This window comes from Bos indicus, chromosome 16 (assembly GCF_029378745.1).
Source record: "Bos indicus isolate NIAB-ARS_2022 breed Sahiwal x Tharparkar chromosome 16, NIAB-ARS_B.indTharparkar_mat_pri_1.0, whole genome shotgun sequence".
Lineage (NCBI taxonomy): Eukaryota > Metazoa > Chordata > Mammalia > Artiodactyla > Bovidae > Bos > Bos indicus.
In genome coordinates this window covers 2,078,590-2,098,344 of record NC_091775.1, presented here as the reverse complement: position 1 = coordinate 2,098,344, position 19,755 = coordinate 2,078,590, and the positions used below count along the sequence as shown (strand labels likewise).

The 19,755-nt window shown below is 50.2% G+C and overlaps 1 protein-coding gene across 13 annotated transcripts in view; it reads left to right on the top strand.

The window, feature by feature from the left end:
* PLEKHA6 (pleckstrin homology domain containing A6) overlaps positions 1-19,755 on the top strand; it is a 138,736-nt gene that overhangs the window by 69,261 nt on the left and 49,720 nt on the right. Inside the window, exon 1 of one of the 13 annotated variants that reach the window (XM_070767767.1) lies at positions 11,058-12,165. The exons of the other annotated variants lie outside the window; for them this stretch is intronic. The gene's annotated coding sequence lies outside the window, so the exon portion shown is untranslated. Of the gene's footprint in view, positions 1-11,057; positions 12,166-19,755 lie in introns of those variants that run through there. 13 annotated transcript variants of the gene reach the window in all.

Genomic DNA, 19,755 nt, shown 5'->3' with positions numbered 1-19,755 from the left:
AGGAGGAGCTCAGATAGCTCCAAAACTCATCATCTGAAATGCCTGGGGCCTGTGGATTTCAGAATGGTAACATGATGCACACACTATGTATTACATAAAAACCTCCGGCAGAGTCTGGAACAGCTCCAAAATCACACATATTAATATTTCCGCAGCAAGATGTGTCTAAAGAATCACAGAAGTGGGATTTTTTAAAAAGGCTAAAATGAGTCTCATGCCAGTTCAAGTGATGCTACCAACTAGGTTTGAGTCAGGTTGGGTTCTGCCATCAATCCAGTTAAGAAAAAACTTTACATTTTCAGATATTTGTGGATTTGGGAATGTAATTAAGGCATTGCAGTTCTATACTGCCTCATATAACCCTATCACGTGGAATTAGCATTCCCATTTTACAGATGAGGAAACTAAGGCTCAGAGAGCATCAGTAGCTTGTCTAATGCCATTTGGCGGGTAAGTGGATTCCAATCAGAGCTGACCTGTGATTCCATACCACCCCTGTTCATCTCCAGAGACAAGCCGTTTCCTCCGAGGTAGGGCGCACTTTACCTTTGGGAGTGACTGAAGGAGATTTGGGGGTGTGTGGGTGGGGGCGGAGCGCTGACTTTGGCGTCTTCCCTCATTAGGAATGCTTTTCCTGCACATCCGATAGGGATCATTTACTGACTTGTTCTTATTTATACTTTGACTTCTGGGATCCCAGTAAGCTAAGGTCTCAGAAGAGAAGAAGCTAAAGTTCAGTCAATTTTGTGGCTTACAAGACGAATCCAGCTGGCTTCATCGGGGCTGTGAGAGCCAAGAACAGATGGGGTCAAGTTGGGTTTAGTGAGAGAAGCATCACTTCAGTGGAAACAGCTCTGCAGAACCAGCGGGATACAGTGCTTTCTGCTTCCCCACACCACCTGCTGCAGAAGGCTTGCCTCGAGCAGGGACCCATTGGAGAGGACTGTCTGGAAGGATAACAAACTCCAGATGAGGGTGAGAATGGTATGCAGCTTGAAGTAAGGAGAATTCAATCAGGAGGGTTTCACTGGTCTTCATTAGTGATGTGAAAAAAAGGTCAAAGGAACAGCTAATTCAATTTATTGAAGATAGACCACATGCTTTTTAACACTTCATTGGACAGATGATCATTGGTCTGTTGTCTGGGCAGTGACATACGTAACCTCCCTCCCCTACCTGCTAACTGCTGTCAGACAGTGCCTGCTATTCCTGTGTCACCTCTCAGACAGGAAGGATTGGAGCTCTTATTATGCAGGCGCACAGGAGCCCGCAGCGTCCTGTGCTGTCAGGAGCCTCCCATCCGTGAGTTCCAAGCAGCTCGCAGGTCAGCCGCTCTGTCTGGGGAGTGGCCTGTGCTGTGTGTGTCCTTCCCTAGGAAGCTACCGTTAGGAGGAGTGGTAGGTTCGTTGCCATAGTGACAAGGAACATCTGCTCTGGCCAACTAGAGAACAGAGGAGGAAGATATTCTTAAAGGGACCGTTAGCTCATGGATTTGGTGGCAGGGAAGAATTGATGCTTTTGAACTGTGGTGTTGGAGAAGACTCTTGAGAGTCCCTTGGACTGCAAGGAGATCCAACCAGTCCATTCTGAAGGAGATCAACCCTGGGATTTCTTTGGAAGGAATGATGCTAAAGCTGAAACTCCAGTACTTTGGCCACCTCATGCGAAGACTTGACTCATTGGAAAAGACTCTGATGCTGGGAGGGATTGGGAGCAGGAGGAGAAGGGGACGACAGAGGATGAGATGGCTGGATGGCATCACTGACTCGATGGACGTGAGTCCGAGTGAACTCCGGGAGTTGGTGATGGACAGGGAGGCCTGGTGTGCTGCGATTCATGGGGTCGCAAAGAGTCGGACACTGAGTGACTGAGTGACTGAACTGAACTGAAGTGTTTCTGAAGGCCTGAAGGACAGAGCAGATCCCTTAGTCTGAGAGAGCTGTGAGTCTCTAAGGTGGCAAAGGACCCTCGTTTGCTTTGGAAAGGGCAGGAGAAAGGATATAAATTTTCTCCTCTCCTGAATAACGAATGTCCTCTGGGAACATGCTCCCAGACCCCTGGCCCATCCGTCAGCAGAGGTGGCCTACCACCTTCACTAGGGACTTAGCTCACCCACGTGGCCCGCACTTCTCCTGTTGCCAGCTCTCTAAACACCCGAGGAGCTTTCCCTGACCTGGGAGGCAGCAAATCCACCTGCTTTCCCTGACCCCTACCTACATCCACCCTGTCCTCCTGCATGGCCTTCTAGGCCAGCTCAGGTCTTAACAGCACTGTGTTCTGCAACCCTTGGGCAAACTCCTTGGCCCTTTTCCTTCCTCTTCCTTCCTTTTCTTCCTCATGCCAGCCACATCTACGGAGTTTAGACGCTGGATCCTCCAGAATTCATCTTGTCTCTCTTCCTGATGTTAGTTATAACTTTCGAGTATGTTACTGGAACTGCTCAAAGGACTTGAAGCCCCAAGGGGATTGCATTGTGAAGTTCAGAGGGATGGCTGGGCTGCAGGAACAAGCTAGAATCAAGAAGCTGGCTGGTGCAAGTGTGGCCTTGCCCATTGGTCCTCTTCATGGGCTGGCTTCAGGCTCTTCTCCCTGCGGGGCTGTCCTGGCTCCGCGTCAGTCTAAAGAGATGGCTTCTCGCAGCTCCCTTGTGTACATGTCACCTGAAGAAGGACTGGTCTTTTTTTTTCTCTAAATTCCAATTCCCATCCCTGGAAAGGTGTTTTGGCTGAGCTAGGGTTGGGTGGCTACCTGGAACCAAGAGAGTGGCATGAGGTTGCAGGAACATGGCTATTACCGCTGTAACTCTGTGGTATCGGGGTGGAGGGGCAGTGTCTAGAAAGGGATGGGTACTTTCTTTTTTTTGGGGGGGGATGGGTACTTTCTATCACCGATAGCCTTTCCTGGACCTCCAAGCCCAGAGGTGTTTGATTTGCAGAGTTTATACACCCCAATATCCTTTGTCCAGCTCTCTCCCCACCTGTCTACGAGGCTGCCGAGGCCTAGGAGGTAGTGACGGCAGTGTGGCTGAAGAGGCCCAGGCGTGGCTGTCCTCGCCATTCCCCACGGGTGGACAAAGTGTGGAACCTGAATCTTGAAGGCCATTCAGGGCCCCACCCTCCCCAGAGGTAACATTCTATCCCTTTAGTAAAGTCCTTCATGAAAGATTTATTGTTTCATCAGACACTAGGGAGTCAGGATCTAAAAGCTGCACATCAAAAGCTCATCACTGTTTCTACATTCAGTCTTTGATATTGTCGTTGAGTCCACGGTCCCCCATTCCATCTTGGGCTTGTTGGAGGACCGATGCCATCTTGTTTGGGTTAGTATTGAAACAGGGACCATGACATCATCGCCTTGTGTGAGACGACAGGGTGGCTAGGCCAGGGTGTGTGGGATTGGGAACCATTTCTGGCTGGCTGTTGCCCTTAATCCAAATGAACTCCAAAGAAAACACAACGAGGGGTCAGGTTTGTCTAAGCTTTTCATGGCGCTGTGTCTCCTTCATGCCTTCCCCTGCCAAAAGCCTCAGCTCCATCCACAGTGATGGCAGACACCCCAGAAGTGCGGGGACTGGAAGGGGTGGGTGTGTGGGGAGGCGGCCCAACCTGGCTCTGCTCTGGGAGGGGCGTGCGGGAGGGCAGTGGGGAACTGAGCCCTCCCCTGCTCCAGCCTGACGCCCCTGGAGCCTGGGAGCCGAGGGCGTCTTTGGGTGGAGGAGAGGGAGGGCCTGCAGGGTCCCAGGGGCTGAGCTATTTCTGTAACCCAGAACACACATGCCACAGCCACAGAGAAGGTCAAACTCTGGGCGCAGGGCTGGAATGCAGGGGCCAGGCAGCGGAGGGAGCTGCGGTCGCACCCCTCCTGGCAGCTCAGCCAGCCCCTGCATTGCTCCCTGGGGAAGGTGTGTTACCCAGAGCAAAGTGCGTGGCCTGGGGAGGGACGGTGGCAGAGATGCTGGTGCAGTGCTTTGGAGGGGTTTGGGGAGAGCACAAAATCCAAATACCCATTGCACTGGGATGGGGAGGAATTTAATTCCAGGGTGTGGGACTCTATTTCATGCTCTCTGCCATGGAAAAATCAGGTCAGGCAAAGCCCTGTGTGAAGGGCAAGAGAAACAGTGCTGAGGCTGGGCCCAGGAGGCTCGGACAAGCACAGGTGTGTGAGTTGCGCCTGTGTTCAGAGATCCGGACGGACCGATGCGGGGTCAGTTTACGAGAAGCAGGGTCAGCCTCTGTCCGCTCAGTGTGAGCCTCCCACCCACAGCGGCCCCGTCCAAGGCCCCTCTTCACTTGGGTTTGCAGTCCTTTCCTTCGTAAGCGCTGCCCACGTTGATGCGCTTCAGGCCCACTCACCTGGCTATGCCCCTGCGTCCTGGGCGCCGGCACGCGCACCGCCCCTCGTCCCCGCCTGCCGCTGCACTAGTCCTTCCTCCTGCGTACGGTGCCCGCTGTCCTTCACGCTGTGCCCGCATCCTCACACGTGCTTGTGTGTGGTTTGGGGCTTCTGGGGTTTCTGTTTATAGTTAGAAAATCGCCCTGCTCCCGCTCTGCCTTTGTCGCAGGAGAACCATCTTCCTGGCTGAATCTGACCGCCGCCTGACCCTTGGGCGCCCTGCCCTTGGTCCGCCCCTATTCAGTCCCCTGCTGCGTGTCTTCTGGCTTGTCTGCCTTCTCCTGCTGTAGGGCTCCTCAGCCGGAGGACCCTAAGACAGGAGCGTGCTCCAGAGGGGCTTAGGCTTTCCTGGACCGGTAACCTTCCCCACCTCCTTTGCCCGGCTCTTTGCTGAAGTGCCCAGGACTTAGTGGCCTCTTGTACGCTCTCATCAACTCTGCGGACAAGGTGGCTCCCCGCTCAGGCCCGGTGGGCCCCAGGGGCAAGCACTTGCCCGCATTATACAGCTGCATGGGCGACTACCAGCACTAGGGCCTGAACCTTCCCAGACAACTCCTCCAGCCCAGGGATGTGGCCCCTAGATGGACTTGCTGTTTAACTTCCAAGTGTGACATGACATAGAAAAACAAGATCCCCTCCTCGTTCAGAGCACGGTAGGACAGACCTCCGTCCTCTCTAAGATTCTTAGGTGTCGATTATGCTGGCTCCTGAGGGTAAGGGGTCTGCCTCAGATGATTGCGAGTGGTCTGAGGTGGGTGGGGGCTTCAAGGCATTCTTAACTAGGTTGAGAATATCCAAAATACTATCTTGATGGATAACTTCTTTAGGCGCAGTTGTTAAGCATTTGTCTTCATGTGTCAAAGTGCTGAGGGGTTTTATAGTCAGAAATTAGGCCATCACTTCCTATGAGGGAATGATCTGAGGCAGGGGCAGATAGTAATGATTTCTGGCATTTATTGAACATTGCAAGGTCCGGGTCTCTCAAATTCTCTGCTTGTATAATCTCATTTAATCCTATGACAAACCCTTGAGGTAGCAGTTTATATTATCTCTGTTTGCAGATGGGGAGATGAAAGCACAGAAAAGTTATCACTCACTCAGAGTCCCTTAGGTAATAACCGGTGCTGTCAGATTGGAATTGGGGCGGTCTGACTTCGGAGCCAAAAATCCCAAGGCCAATGCAGATTCAACTCCGCAAAAATAAACTAAAGGGTTAGTTTGTAGGATGATGCATGAGAAGGGAATTTCAAGTTGCACAACAAACTGGAAGTGGGAAAAGAGTTGGCTTTGGGCTGTGTCCTGGGCTCTCACCCCGGCTTTCCCGTTTCCAAGCTGCCTAGAGCTGCTTCCCTGATGGCTCAGCTTCCTCCTCTGCAAGTGCAGGGCCGTGGTGCCTGCCTCAGGAGGTTGAGCAGAGAATGTGCTAGTTTCATGGCCTGGGTCAGTGTTAATTTCCTTTCTTTTCGGTGCCAGTTGTCAAGTCTTCCTGGAGCGAGTGAGGAGTGATTTGAGAATTCAAGGTTAATTCTTTTTTTGAGAAGCAAATGTCTAACCAGCCCTCCAAGACCTGATCTTCCGGACAAGACTTCCTACCATTACCATTTCCTACTGGTCCCTGCTGGGACTGCCTGGAATTGGAGGAAAGACAGGCTGGACAGAGAGGAGTGTTTGGCTTAATGTAGCTCTCAGACCGCCGTCACCCTCTGACCCTTATCACTTTATTTTTTCCTTTTAAAAATAAGGACATTCTCTTACATAAACCCAGTACAGTGTACAAATTCAGGAAACAACACTGATACGTTACTATTATCTAGTAGACAGGCCATATTCAGTTTCACCAGTTGCCCTAATAATGTCATTGGAATCTAATCCAGGAGCATGTCTCTGCTCCTCTTTAATCTGGAATAATTCCTCAGCCTTTCTTTGTTTTTCATGCACTGAGGTTTTTTGAAGAGTGCAGACCTCTCCCTGGCCCTTTCTGGGCCCTGTCTCGTCTCCCTATCTCTCTCCCAGTCTCTCCAGTCTCATCCCTGAGCAGGGCTGAGTAAGGTAAGGTGGTTGAGGCAGTCTCCTTAGGCACAGCATTTAAGAGGCTGCCAGAAGACTCAGTAATCAAGATAAATAGCATTTATTGCAATATTAAAAGAAATAAAAATCAGTGTGAAAATTTCATCAAGGACAAAATATCAACATTTTCAGTAACAACAGAATCAGTAACAGTGCCACCCTAAGCCATGTTGGAGCCTCAGGCGAATTGGAAATTGTGTACTACTAAGGGAATGGCACCCCACTCCAGTACTCTTGCCTGGAAAATCCTATGGACGGAGGGGCCTGGTAGGCTGTAGTCCATGGGGTCGCTAAGAGTTGGACATGACTGAGCGACTTCACTTTCACTTTTTACTTTCATGCATTGGAAAAGGAAATGGCAAGCCACTCCAGTGTTCTTGCCTGGAGAATCCCAGGGACAGAGGAGCCTTGTGGGCTGCTGTCTATGGGGTCGTACAGAGTTGGACACGACTGAAGCGACTTAGCAGCAGCAGCAGCAATCTGGTCTTTATTTAAAATATTTCACTCATTATGGATTTTTTGCACTAATTTTTATTCCAAAATACTGCATAAAACTTTGATCAAACTTGATCATTGAGCTTTTCGATGCCTCTTAACGTTTTGCACCTTGCAGCGTGGATTTCCGCCCTCCCGTCACCCTGTCCTCAGAACAAGGGAGAGAGGAGGGGGGCTTCCAGCTCCCTCAGAGCAGGGGGGCAGATGAAGAGGGGAAGGAGGCGCAGGGCCTGGAGTCCTCTAACAGCTTCCAGCTGCTTCCGCATCCACCGGACTTCTGCCTTGGGAGTGGTGTTGGGTTGGTTTCCCTCCTCTCTCATCAGATACGCGGTCTGATTAGACCCTCAGATCCCCTCTTCTCTCCCAGGCGAGCCTGTCTTAGTATGGCATGGTTCCCCTTAGCTGAGCTGATTATGACCCGAGACCTGCCCCGTTTTCCCCCGTCCTAGGGTCCCTTCCAGTCTCCTAGCACCACTTGTGTGCTACGAGAACGTCTGCTCAGCGTGGGGCGAGCACCCCGATGCTGGTCTGCGTTCTGTGGTCCTGGGAGCCGAGCCAGGGCTGAGGGACGGGCGGGGTGCCCCCAGGCCGCGGGCAGACCGTAGTTAGCAGGAAGAGCTCCACGCTGAGGGTAAGGGACTCTTGTAGGAGGTGGGTGATCTTACCTCTGTGAGCCTCAGGCTTTCTGTTTGTATGTTTTTTTGTAAAATGAGAGTGTTAATATTTTTCTGCCTACCATATAGAACCATAAAAGAATCATGTGAGATGATGAGGAGAGGACTTTGTGAACCAGGTTTTATTTGATATTTTCCCTTCTGTCATAAAACAAACAATTATTTTTATAAAGACGATGTTCAGGTCTGCCAAATTATTTGACCTAAATCCAGGAGAGAGGTCCAGGCTGATTCAAGGCCACATCGGTGCCCGTCTTTAACCAGCCGTCTAAAGCAGGTCACTAGGGAAGCTGGAATCCCCACCCTGCCCCGCCACACCCCTACCTGCCAGATCCATCACAGCAGAGCCCCAGGGGTAGGTGGTTTTTTTTTTAATGTCTCATCTGAAGACTTTTCTTTTTTATAGCTTTAGAGAGGTACAATTGATTTATGATAACTATTGAAGGGGTAATATTTGATGCATTTTTTTTTAGACTGTAGCTACAATTAAGATAGTACACCTGTATCTGCTGCTGCTGTTGCTAAGTCGCTTCAGTCATGTCCCACTCTTAGCAACCCCATGGCCTGCAGCCTACCAGGCTCCTCCGTCCATGGTATTTTCCAGGCAAGAGTCCTGGAGTGGGGTGCCATTGCCTTCTCAGACAATGTATCTATCACTCCCCAAAGTTTCTTCCTGCCTTTTTGAAATCCCTCTGTCTACCCCATCGCCATAATAACTGCTGATTTGCTTTCTGCCACTATAAATTAGTTTACCTTTGTGAGGGTTTTGTATAATAGAATCATAAAGTATACATTTTTTACTTGGGGGAAGGGAGTTCAGCTTCTCTCTCTCAACACAATTATTTTCAGATGCATCTGTGTTGTTATGTATGTCAGTAATTCATTTCTTTTTATTGTTGAGTCATGTTCCATTGTATGGATGGTACACATAATGTATTCTCCTATTCATGGACATTTGAGTTTCTTGCAGTTTGGGGCTCTTACAAACAAACTTCTGTGAACATTTGTGTTCAAATCTTTGTGTGGACATATATTTTCATTTCTTTTGGACAAACACCTAGGAATCCATGTATGTTAAACTGCATGGAAAAGTTTGGCAGTTTCTTAAAAAGGTAAACAAAGTGGAAGTACCATTTGCAGCCTTATCAGCAGGGTATGACTTTCAGTTCATTTACATTTTGGTCAACATTTGGTATGATTAGTCTTAATTTTAGCAGTTCTGGTGGGTGTATTAGTGTTAGCTTGTTGTGGATTCAATTTGCTTTTCCCTAATGACTAATGATGTTGAGCATGTTTTCCTGTACTTTATTTGACATAGCGTTTCCTCTTTGGTGTAGGATCTGTTTAAATCTTTTGCACATTAATGGACTTCCCTGGTAGCTCAGCTGGTAAGGAATCCACCTGCAATGCAGGAGACCCGTTCGATTTCCGGGTCAGGAAAATCCCCTGGAGAAGGGATAGGCTTCCCACTCCAGTATTCTGGCCTGGAGAATTCCCATGGGGTCGTGAAGAGTGGGACAGGACTGAGTGACTTTCACTTTCACTTGGCTGTCCTGATATTTAGGTGTAAGAGTTCTTTATATATTCTAGATGAAAGTCTTATGTCACATGTTTTGCTAATATTTTCTCTAGTTTATGGCTTACCTTTTTATTTTTGTAACATGTTTTGAAAAGTAAAGCTTTTTGTTTCAATGAAGTTTGATTTCTTGATATTTTGTTTAAAACTGGTGCATCTTATGTCGTATTTAAGAGATTTGCCAAGCCAAAAGCCACTTAAGATTTTTTCCTCTGTTTTCTTCTAGAAATCTTATAGTTTAAGCTTTTCATTTTAGGCCTTGGTCCATTTTAAGTTAATTTTTAATGGTAAAGTCGAGGCATTTTGTTTTTGCTTTTGGTATATGGACCTCTAGTTTTTCTAGCACCATGTACCGAAAAGACTGTCATTCCCCCATTGAAATGTCCTTATGCTGCTGCTGCTACTGCTGCTAAGTCGCTTTAGTCGTGTCCGACTCTGTGCGACCCCAGAGACGGCAGCCCACCAGGCTCCCCCGTCCCTGGGATTCTCCAGGCAAGAACACTGGAGTGGGTTGCCATTTCCTTCTCCAATGCACTAAAGTGAAAGGTGAAGTCGCTCAGTTGTGTCCGACTCTTAGCGACCCCATGGACTGCAGCCCACCAAGCCCCTCCGTCCACGGGATTTTCCAGGCAAGAGTACTGGAGTGGGGTGCCATCGCCTTCTCCGGAATTATCCTTATACTTCTATGGAAAACCAACTGACCGTATCTGAATGGGTTTATCCCTAGACTCTATTCTGTTCAGTTTATCTGTAGGTGTATCTTTATGCAGATACCACATTGTCTTGACTACTGTAGATTCTAATCTTAAAGTCAGATCATCTAAGACTTCTAACTTTATTCTTCTTTTTGTAACTTTTGGGGGTTATTATAGGTCCTTTTAATTTCTATATGAATTTCAGAGTACCTGTATCAATTTTTACAAATAACCTATTGGGATTGTATTGACTCTATAGGAAAATTAGTGGAGAATTGATATTCTAACAATATTTAATTTCCTTTTTCATACAAACAGTATATCTGCCTTTTATTTAGATTTGATTTAATTTTTCTCAGTAGTAGTTTAGAGTTTTTGGTATATAGGTCTTGCACATCTGTTGTCAAATTTATTCCTAAATATTTCATATTTTTTACCCTGTTGTATGTAGTATTTTTAAAATTTCAATTTTTCACCGTTTGCTACTAGTATCTAGAAATAGAACTGATTTTTCTATGTTGACTTTATATCCTGAGCCCCTGTCCCCCTTTAAAACTCAGTTTCACAGAGTGGGAACCTTTAAATACTGAGATGCAGGGCTTTTACATGAAATGCTAAGCATTTACAACAAAGGCACAAACATCAGCGTCCTTTGCCGGTTTAAGCTGATCACACTCCGGCAGTCCTGCAGCCAGCTGTGGCTCTAAGGGACGTGAGCGGGGAGCGGTATGGTGAACCTGACTCTGCAGGCAGTGCGGCACCAGGTTTCTGGGAGTATTTCTGAGGGTGGACGCGGCAGGCTGGGAATGCTCGCAGCCCCTTTAAGAGACCAGGGCCAACCCGCCATCAGGCAGCTGGGAAGGCAGCCCAGGAGATAAGAAAGGGCCCCCTGGTAGATTTAAGCCAGGGTCTTGAGCCACAGTGACTGGACTACTGACAGACAAGAACAAGGGGTGGTGAGAGGAGATGCAGCCACTAGACCCAGGCTGGTACGAGCTGGAGCAGCACCACCCACTGGGGCCAGAAAGGAAAAGGGGGTATTAACTGTGGGCGTGCAGAGAGAGGGTGCTGACGTTCTCCAGCATAGCCTATCATGTTTATGATTATGGTTTAAAAACCCTACGAGACTACTTCAAGGCTTTATATGTAGTAAATGTTCAATAAATATGTTTATTGAGCCCTATATGCTATGCTCCCTCTACTGATATCTCACTTATGCTACAGCATACAGTGAGATCCTCTGTTATAGGGTTTGGAGACTGCCGGATTTCTTGCTCAAACTAGAAAAATCCTGGCAAGGACTTACTCTGAAAAGCCTGGAGCTGCTCATTTGCACATATCTGCATAGATTTGCATACGTCCTACACGTAGATACTTTTATGCTGGATTTAGATTTTCCCAAATCAGTTGCCTATTTTTAAAGGGAAAAGGAGGTAATTTCTCTCTGCTCGTTCCTGGTCACCTTTCTTTCGCATCCACTAAAGATGCAAAAATGATTTCTGCAACTCTGAAATATAGATTACCTGTGCCCCACAGTTTGTGTAGATACAAGCAATCCTTTGCCTGTCAAGTTATTTTCCTTTTTCATTTCTGTTACAGTTCCTAGCTCCAAACTCCTGGGTGAGTCAGGGAATCATTAAGGCAAAGAAACCCTCTAGCTAAACAGCCAGGAGCTGAAATTGCCTAGAAGCCTTCCGGGATTCCGCCCTGTACCTGCACAGGGAGGCTAGAGGCGCTTTCACTGACCTGAAGCCCCCTTCCCACTGTTTCCTGGCCCAGGGCTAGGCATGCTATGACTACCTTTGTCTGTTCTGTCTCCTCCAGGAATAAATAAAAATATCACCCCTCCCCCCTGATCCTGGCTCCTCTATTGGCCTGCTAGGCAAATATTTCATAATGTGGGCTCATCCAATTGGGCATTGTGCCAGGACCAAGCGCCTCAGGTTGCCAGTGTGCTCCAATCAGGCAGGGCAGCCTGGGTGGGACTAGAGGGCTCCTGCTCTCCACATGGGAGGCAGCGGCATTACTCAGGTGGATGGCATCAAGGCAGGAGTTCCTGCTTTCTCGGAGCTGGGAAGAGGGGACGGGGCTGTCCATCAGCCAGCTGGAGGCAGCCAGCACCGAAGGGGTTAAAGCCAGTCAGCATGTGTGGCTGTTAATGATTGCTACCCACCAGGGGCCTGATGAGTGTTAAAGGAGAGCCTTTTCCCTATTCCTGAGTGTGAAAGGAGTCAGAGAGAGCAGAGGGCATCGCAGAGAAGAGCTGGTAAGTGAGTGGTCCTCTGTCTCGCTGTCTGTCTGTCTGGGAGGCTCTGGAGCAAGTAAGGGAGCTCCAGTATTCCCATACCATCAGCTGGAGTGGGCTTTGTTACAACTGGATGCACATTCTCAGCGTTGGGCCAGATTTCAGTATCACTCCTATTTATTAGAAGGAAATCTTCAGGGTTCTCTTAGTCCAAGGGGGTGAACCCCTTGGCACAGATGCCAGAAATACAAGTCATTGTCTGCCCTGCTGCAGAGACAATGGTTTTGTGTACCCCTCTGCATGCAGAGCTGGAGCCCGGCTCCCCCCGCTCCCTGAGCCATTGTCTCCAGAGCAGGGGACTCGGGAGCTCTGGGCAGAAGTGCCATCGGCCTCCTCACAGCCATTTCCTGGGCCCAGCACTGAAGGAAAGCAGTAAGGGCTAAACCAGAGGAGACTGGCATAGCTGTGCCCTGCCTTTTATTCCCTTTACTTCACGTCAAGTGTGGAGAGGTGGGAGGCAGGATGCAAGGAGGGGGCGTGGAATAGAGAGTTGGCGCGAGACTCAACTCATTAGAAGACAAAGTTTGTCATTTGGGAGCAACAGAAATCCAGGAAGAGAGAGAGCCATTCTTCTGGATTTAGGTATCTGTTGTCCCCTTTCCCCAAACTGCCAACTCAGGACCCTCATTCCTTCTAAATATTGGGGCTCTTTGACCGAGGCACCTTCTCACGTTGGGTCAGACTTGTGCAGGGAATGTGGACAAGTTTCTTTGCTTTGTTGGTGGAGTGCTAAGACGGACTTGTCTCAGCTGATGTTGTGTGTGTGTGTGTGTGTGTGTACTCATGCATGCACAAAAAATGAAAGCCTGATTTGTCTCCAAAGCAGAAATGTTGACTTTACCCCCATCGTAGCCAGAAGCCCTTTTGTCCCCTGCCTCTTTCTTGGGAGGAAAAAGGTTCGATGACATAATGGTAATAGTAGGCGGCCCTGGAGGGGTCGGTCGGGTAGGAACAGAGGGTTCCCTGTGCCGGTCTTGAAGGCAGGTTTGAAAGATAAGGCAAGTCCAACCCTCTGGCTTTCAGCTGTGGTGCTTCCTCCAGCTAAGCTGCCCACAGGCAAACAGAAACCAGGCACGAGAAGGGGCGGTGCCAGCTACCAGACCCAGCGGCAGCAGCGAAAGCAGCCGTGTTTCCGGGCATGTAAGCCAAGAAAGAGGGGAAAGTAGGAACTGGGAGAGGAGCTGCCCCTTCTGGTGTTCTGCCTTGTGCTAAGAGTTAGCCGCAAGGATGACTAGCCGCCCTCCATCCTCAAACTTCCAGGAGAAGCACCACAGAGCAATTGGTGTTCCCAGGCAGGGCGGTCTTCGTGGGCACACAGCTTGTGCCGTGGCCCTGCATCCTCAGAAGGGCTTGGTTTGATGCTCTCCTGTCACCGTCCTGAACTTCATAATGTTTGAGCAAGGAGCTCTGCCTTTTATTTGGCTCTGGGGCCTGCGAATTACGTAGCTGCACTATTCCCAGGCCAGCCACAAGGGGCAGCATCGGGATGGTGTTCACGTGCTCCAAAAGGCACAGGCACACTCACCCGTCACTCAGGTGTCCCTTACCAAGACTGGCTTCCGTCCTGACCAGGACCAAGCCCAGCGTCCCTTTTGTCCTCTCCAAAGCACATGTGTCTTCTTGTCTCAGCATCCCCACCGAGGCCTCCTTCAAGGCTACTGCATGGCAGGGGGACAGGGCAGGGGCCCGCAGTGTCCCTCCCCAGGTTCTCCCATCCACTTTCCTTTTCTTCCCAAGCTCCTCTGTCCCTTGTCTGGGCTCCAGGCAGGGTCTAGGCCTGGGAACACCTCTCCCATTCCTCTGAGGTCTTCTCCCCTCCCGGCTCCAAGCCAGTTATCAATGGGCACACTCTGGCACCTGCTTTGGGTGCTGTTTGTTTAAGAACAGACTGTACCCCTGGGATTAGCACAGGTTCCAGGCTGGGTGGGGACAGGGAGGTGCAAGGGAAGGAAGACCCTGAGCCTGCTGTCTTCCCTGCAGTTCCTTTCCCTGCCTCCCACCCCGTGGAGGCAGGACCAGGCAGACCCTGCAGGCCAGCCGTCCCTTCTCCCCCCTCCAGCCTCACCAGCAGCTGGCCAACCCAAGAAGGAGAAGGAGGTAGGAAGGAGGGCCCGTTCCTTGCTCCTTTCCCTTTGCCAGCCTCCATGACCCTCTCTGTAACTTTTCTCAATTGCCTCTCCCAGGGCCTGTGCCCATTAGGGCTGTTAATAACAATATTTTCAAACCCTGGAGGAGTCTTCGTGCATCTATTTTAAAATGATAGATACCTACATTAACTTTGATTGGACTTTCAGATGTATCCTTTGATTTTAGATGTTTAACATTTCTGTTATTGTTGTTGGCAACAGATTTCCTTTTCCTTTTTCTTTTTTCCTTAGCTTAGGGCTATAAGAGAACTTGCATTTCCCTGAGGACACTAAACCCATGTCAGCTGGTGGAAGGACAGACTGGTTTGGAGTTATGTGTTTTATAGAATCCAAAATTATTAGAACTGGAAGATGGCTTAAAGAACATCTAGCCCAGTGCTGTCCAACAGAATATCCACCGGGGTAGAACATGCTATAACCTTCCTGTCCAATTTGGTGGCCTCTAGCTGTGGTGGCTCTCAAGCCCCAGCAGATTGTGGCTAGCATGACTGAGGAACTGAAATTTTAATTTTATTTAATTTTAATTAGTGAGAATGTAAATAGCTGCATGTTGACTAGTGGCTACTAAAATGGATGGGATAGTGCTCTTTGTTTTATTTTATTCTTTTATTTTATTAATGTTTATAACATCAGTCACTGACTGAGCAACTGTTACGTGCCAAGCGTTCTCCTGGGTGCTTTAAATATGTGTTCTCGTTTAATCTTCCGAGGGCTTCCCAAGTGGTTCAGGTGGTAAAGAATCTGCTGGCAATGCAGGAGACCTGGGTTTGATCCCTGGAGAAGGGAATGGCTACCCACTCCAGTATTCTTGCCTAGAGAATCCCATGGACAGAAGAGCCTGGTAGACTATAGTCCATGGGGTCGCAAAGAGTCGGACACGACTGAACGACACGACTGAACGACTAGCACTTTCACTTTAATTCTCTGAGCAATTCGGTATCACTCCATGTTCCAGACGAGGAAACTGAGACCCAGAAAAGTTGAGATGTCAGTACTGGTCAGCTACAGTCACGCGCCCACCATTCTTTAAGTGACAAGTGTCTCCAAAAGTTCTCTAAGTTCTTTCCCTTCCAGGTCTCACTTTCTCTTTCTGGGCTGTCAGGGGAGCTCACAGTGATTTTTCTCAGCACACAGAGATGGAGACAGCAGTGACTCTCTCCAGGCACAGCCATTGCGTGCCGGCTGCTTCCTCTGGTGGCCCTTGTCCCCAAGCTCCTCTTGTATCTTCTGCAGCAGACAGCAATCTGGGAGAGCCCTCTGTCTTCCAAGCCCTGAGCCAGCTCCCTGCGTCCATGGGAAGTTCCAGACTCCTCGCTCCCATCAGGAGGAGGTGTTCAGAGTTTCCCACAATCCATCTGTGTCCCTGCTGTTCCAGGTCAGGAGAACCAAGCAGCCGAGCCCTCGCGGCCGGCGAGTGAGGGGCGGTGCTCACACTGGGGCTTTGCTCCCGGCCCACCTGCCTTTGCATCTGCACCACGTGCAGCCCTGTGAGGTGGGGACCTCCTTCCTCCCAGAGCAGATGCCTCGGCCCTGCCCTCCTGCGCCCATTGATTCACCGCTCTCTTCTCCACCAGACGAAGCTCTGCTCAGTAGACTCTTAGCAGAGCCTGGCTGGCCAGTCGGAAGGGAGAAGGGAGAGGCCCCAGAGCAGATAGAGCCCGCCCGTCAGATCCCCTGGGGAGAGGCTTCATGGCTGAGCTCCCCTGCCTCACTCCCAGTTCAGCCTCCGGGAGCAGAGCAGCACGCCCCATCCGCCTGCCATGGGCAGACCGCTGGCCACAGATCTGGCCAGACAGATCGCAGCCACCGCGTCAGACAAATCTCAGCCACCCCACCAAACAGCCGTCCACTTCCCGGGTGTGAGGTGCCGGCCAGGGCACAGGGACAAAGAAGGCCCAGGCTGTGAGCGGTTTGTGTGTGGCTGCCCCTGCACTCCTCTGCACTAGGCAGGTGTTGTGGGACGCACGTTTTGGGGCACGTCCCACCCCACGCCACACACGTCACCTGTGGCCTTCAGGGGTTCACACGGGGCGGGGGGGCGGTGTGACCTTCATCGCTGCCTTCTTGCAGCAGGCCTTGTGGAGCCGGAGCCCTCCTGATTCACAAGCCTCTCTCCCTCTTCTCTTCTAGAGTGAGGAGCTCAGGCTGGAGACGCGGTGGGGACTGGGGGCAACCAAGGAGATGTGAACTTTGTCTTGTATCTCTTGTTACTGTGAGTGAGTGAGTGAAAGAAAGTCGCTCAGTCGTGTCTGACTCTATACAGTCCATGGAATTCTGCAGGCCAGAATACTGGAGTGGGTAGCCTTTCCCTGCTCCAGGGGATCTTCCCAACCCAGGGATCGAACCCAGGTCTCCCGCACTGCAGGCGGGTTCTTTACCAGCTGAGCCACCAGGGAAGCCCCTTGTTACTATAGCCGAGGCAATGAATCTCAGCCCCCCTGACTTGCGTGGGCCTTGCCCTGCTCCCAGGCCAAGGACCAGAGACCATGTGAGTTTAATGTTTTCCTGTGTTCACCCCTTCAGAGCATCATCAGCTTTATTCCTCTGCTGTCTAGTCTAGTAGGATATTTAAGCACAGCACAGTGGAGCACTAAACAGGCCACCACTCATTACTACTGTTTCATTCTTAAAATGAGGAAACTGAGGCACGAAACAGCTTGACCCTTGCAGATTGCTGGGCTGGGAACCAAGAAGGCATGTGTAGCTTTTCAGGGTGTGGAAGGAGGGGGCCAGCCCAGCTGTGTTACTCTCCAAACACTCACTCGGTACTGTTCCTTCCCTCGGGGTGGGTGGGGTGACTGCTGTCTGCGGGACGCCAGGACCGAAGCTGCCGAGCTAGGAAGGGGGAGGCCTGGAAGCGGACAGCTGGGCTGCCTCAGTGTCTGGAGAGCAGGCCTCAGCTTTGTTGGGCGAGGGGAGGTAATTAGTTCCTGCCCTGCTCGTTCCTCTGGGGCCTCTTCCCCGTTGCTGACCGTCGGGGAAGCAGCTTAGAGGCTGAGGGGAGGGGACTGGAGCCCTTCTCCTCTGTTCTGTCTGGCTTGGCGGGGCCCCCAGGGGAGGTTGAGAGAGGGAAAGCCTGCCCCCCTTGTTCGCCTTCTCTTCTTCTCCCCTCAGTGGGACGGCCAGAAGCTCAGGGACAAGGAGTATGAGGAGCCGGGAGCCAGGCTGCCCCGGCTCTCCAAGTTGGGTCACGGTGTGCGGAGGCCGGGCTGCCCCGGCTCTCCAAGTTGGGTCACGGTGTGCGGAGGCAGAACGCCTCCCAACCTGCTTGAGACGGCTTCTTTTTTATTTTAGTCTTCTGTTTTGTTATTTTTTAAATTTATTTTTATTGAAGGATAGTTGATTTGTAATGCTGTTCATTCCTGTTATGCAGCAGCATGATTTGGTTATGCACACATTCTTTTTTTTTTAATATTGTTTTCTGTTATGCTTTATCATAGGATTTTTTTAATTGAAGGATAACTGCTTTACAGTGTTGTGCTGAGACAACTTCTGAGACCAGAATCATTTTAACACCTGAAAGGGCTGTCAGTGTTCAGACAGTGAAGGAACAGTCATCCCAGGAATGACATTTAATAATTTATCAACCAGAAAGGACACAGGCCTGGCATCCTGGAGGGCCCTAAGATATTTCTGGATCACACAGAGGAGGGGAGGGCCAGATATGAAAGTACTGAGATTCTTCCTTATTGGAAGAGTAGCCCTTTACCAACTAGTATGGAAGAGTCTCAGTATTTTAATAAATGGCATGGTTATGCTGAATATCCACCCCGTTTATTTTTCAGAAGACAAATGGAGGTCCGTAAAGTAAAATAATCAGTTTGAAGATAAGATAATGCAAGTTGAGACAGAAGATCAGCATGAAGATTCCCCATGAATTTACCCTGAGTACCCCCCTCTGCCAGACACACACACACCCACTGAGACACACACACATGCACTCACGTACACACAGTAAAGTGCTGTGTGCTCAGTTGGGTCTGATTCTTTGTGACCCCGTGGACTGTAGCCCACCAGGCTCCTCTGACCAGGGCATTATCTCAGCCAGAATACTGGAGCGGGCTGGCATTTCCTCCTTCAAGGGAGACAGGCCCACGTGTGCTCACATACACACAGTGAAGCATTACCCTGACTCGAGAGCACACAAGGCTCTCCTACCCTTACCTGCAGTTGTAGGCTTTCCTACCTCCTATTCTTAAAAGGAATGTCCAGGCCCAGGAGAGACTAGGGAAGGACATCCACATAGGATGGCAGGGAGGAAGCCTGGATCTGGAGCCCTGATTTGTGACTTCCATCCCTTGGCTACTGAGCCAGCTTTTCTGCTTGCTACCTGAGCTCGGGGCCAAGCTGAGGCTAAAACTGCCCCAGTGCTCCATGTCTGATTACAACAGGGGAGGAAAGGTGTTCTGACTCTGGGGCAGTGATGGGGCTGTGAGGATAGGCAGAGTTAAGTGGGAGAGACCAAGCCTGGGTCTTCCGTCCTCGCTACTTCCTGCAGCCCCATAGCCAGCTTTTTTTATGTTTCGAGCTTACTTGGGGAAGACACTGTCATCTTGGCATTTTGGAAATGACCGTGCACAGCAGGAAGGCTGGAGCAAAGGCGGGGAGGACAGAGAGCAAGCGCAAGCACAGCGCTGACAGCTGTGTCCCCCGAGACCGCACGGCTGGTGTTTTGATCTGTTGGCAGCATTTCGAAAAGACCCAGTGTCTCTTGAAGGTGCCTTTCCCCCTTGCATACCTACAGGTGCCGCCAGGCCTGACCCCCTTCGGCCTCCTCTTTGTATGGCTGCAGTAGGCGGGAGAGCAGTGGGGCTTGGGTGGGGAGAACTTGGCTAGGGAAGTGTATTTTTTCCTAGGAATGATGGGGGTGGGTGGGAGGGGGGAGCCTCAGGAATCAGGCACATCAGGATTGTTGGGAACGTGAACCAAGTTGGTTTTTAATTGGGACAGAAAAGTGGAGCACATAAAGCTCCTTGAAATGATGATGACATCCAGAGGGGAGATGGAGAGCGGGAGCCCGACCTTCGCTTCCTTTGCAGGCTGCAGAAATTTTCCTGTGTGTGGACAGCCTCAGCTTGGAATTTGCGAGCTGGGGGAAGAAGGAAGTGGGAGGGGTGGGCTGTGGCAGCCCTCCTCTCCGCTCACCTCGCAGTCCTCTCTCCATCTAATGAGCTGCAAGGCCAAAAGCCAGAGCTTTGTTGGGATGGAAAAACCTGGCTGGCACGCATTCTCGGGAGCTCTGGGGTTGCAGCAGCTTGGTGTTTTGCAAATAACCAAGAGGAGCCCAAGGTGGAAGGAGTTGAATGTATCTCTCTCGTTGTTCAGTATTTATCACGATGGGAGCTGTCCATTCTGAGTGTGTGTGTGTGTGTGTGTGTGTGTGTGTGTGTGTGTGCAGGTGTGT